The following is a 2,603-nucleotide window of genomic DNA, read 5'->3' on the forward strand; positions in this document are numbered from 1 at the left end:
TCCCTTGTCCCCTTGCGAGTCCCGTGTAAGGAGAGGTGGGCAGCAGCTCCTCGGGCAAACGCCCGTGGCCTTCCCTGCTGCGGCTCCTCGGGACGGGGAGGGAACTGCCCTGTCTCGCTGCTGCGGCTGGCCTGACAGGGTTGACATCAGCAGAAGCTACTAACGGCATCGAAGTCTTCCTCTTTCGGGCAAGGCGCAGCTCTTTGTTGACGGAGGAGTGATGTCAGATTTCAGGCCTGACTGCTCGTTGATGTAGGAGACCGCAGGGTATTTGAGACTGCGTGCGCCTGACGGATACTCTCGCTCACATCTTTGTTCTTGACAGTATCAAACACAATACTTTCAGTATCAAATGCAATACTTTCTGGCTGCTTAAGTGATAATTAGAACCATACAAAACTTAGTACCAAACAATTTAGGAGACAGTAAGTTTCAATATTTGGTCCTACAACAGGAGAGGAAAGGGGGAGGAAAAGCTCACTGGCTTCCTCAAGCCTGTCACAGGAAGAAAAAAAACCCATTTCCTGGTGGAAATCCAGCAATTAATTTGGCCTTGAGCCTGTGAGCCAGGCAAATTAAGCAGACGCCTGATAAGTTCCTTAGTATTACCAGAAGGATCAGTGTCTCCTGCAAACATCCTGTCCCTCGTGGTCGTCAGCATGCATGGCTTCACAGGAAGATGACTTCACTTGGACTCTTCAGGTTTGTTTACATACTAAGAGGGAAATACATCTGCCGTGTTCTGCAACGCTTGGTTTATGTCCTGAGAGGATATCCTGACCGCGGATAAAACAGATTTCTGTATATTGGTGTATGATTTGGTAATTAAAATACAGAAATTACTGGACGCTGTTCACAGACTGATTAATGAGACCAAGTGTAACAATGAAGATAACAGTAGCATCTTTTTAGTATTTTTATTAATAAGCTAGAAATAGATATAGAAAACATTTTCTGATAAGACTTTGTGGACAGATCAGCAACTGTTGAAAAGACGTACAAATTTATTGATACAGAGCAATCCTAACGACTTTGTGAGCGTACCTATGAGTTAAAATGCCCATTAGTACAATCAATTTCAACTTCACATCTCAGAACAAGAAATCTAGGCCGTATCTGCAGGATTGAAGTGACAGAGAGGGACTGAGGAGGCATGTAGTGTCCAGGTATCTCCAAAGGCAACAACAGCAAAAAGAAGAACATTTCTGTGGTTGCGTCAGCAGGAGCAAGCATAAGGAGATATTTTACTTCTATAAAAGTTTTGGTGAGAGTTAATACTGAAATGGTGTATATGGTTCTAGAGTCTGGCATTTCATAGGGTCTGCAGACTTCTAAAAAGAGCCACCAACTTTATTCGATGGCTAGGGAAAATGCCCTTCTCTCAATGAAAGGCTGAAATGCCCAATCTCTTTAGCTCATAAAGGAAGACTGGGAGGTGACTTGATTACGTGTAATTAATTTGAAAGGAAAATAGCATGAAGTACTCGAAACATAAAAACATTGCAACACCCAGTTGACTGAAAGCTAAAGGTACAATTAACTTTGAGAGGGCTTTTTTTCTCTTGGTTTCTTCAGGCCACGACAGTGCCTTTTTAGAAGCTGTTTCAACATGTGCTATCATTCAAGCACATGCTGCTATGTATAGGAAGAAAAGCCAGATCTTGAAACCGTTGATCTCTAACTCTCATAAATTGGAAATTCTCATTAATTGCATCCTTAAACCTGGATTCATCTTCACCCAAAAATAGAGAATTTTTTTCTGTGTTTGGCAGAAGAAGCTCTTTTATACTATATTGAGGAAAAAACACGGTATAAGCAGGACTTCTTCCTGCTATTGTACAGAATACAATTTTTAAACAATATGTTTTACAGTTCATGAAATGATGCTTGGAGGAATACCTGCATAATAGCACGTTAGCACTATTTAAAACAATGTACATCCAGTTGTCAAGATCTTGTTCTTTCTGTATTAGGAGATCAAAGCAAGTTCAGGTATGTTTGTGCTGTATCTGAATGTTTCTAACAGCATCCAGTACTTTCCTCTTACCCATGGGCAGCAGAGTAGCTACCAGAACTGTATCTCTTCATAAATCCTTAAAATTTATGAGCTGTTTGTACATCGTAGTGTGGTATTACAGTGTATTCAGTGTCTCCACCCAGACGGAGCTGCTGAAGGGAGAATCTGAATGTTTCTAACAGCATCCAGTACTTTCCTCTTACCCATGGGCAGCAGAGTAGCTACCAGAACTGTATCTCTTCATAAATCCTTAAAATTTATGAGCTGTTTGTACATCGTAGTGTGGTATTACAGTGTATTCAGTGTCTCCACCCAGACGGAGCTGCTGAAGGGAGAGGCTGCAGTGCAGACCTCAGGCTGCAGGAAGTGCCTAGACCTCTCTCCTGGGGCAGGGACAGGCGGCAGACCTGCCTGCAAAATCTGTGCCCAGGTGGAGGACCTTCCGCAGCAGGTGGCTGAGCTGCAGGAGGTGGTGAGAAGGCTGCGCAACATGAGGGAGGCAGCGAAGGAGCTAGATGGCTGGTTCCAAGCGCACTCTGCAGTGGACCCACAGCCAAACAGCCAAAAACTCCCCCACCGGCACACA

This window comes from Aptenodytes forsteri, unplaced genomic scaffold (genome assembly GCF_000699145.1).
Source record: "Aptenodytes forsteri isolate BGI_AS27 unplaced genomic scaffold, ASM69914v1 Scaffold15, whole genome shotgun sequence".
In the NCBI taxonomy this organism is placed as follows: Eukaryota; Metazoa; Chordata; class Aves; order Sphenisciformes; family Spheniscidae; genus Aptenodytes; species Aptenodytes forsteri.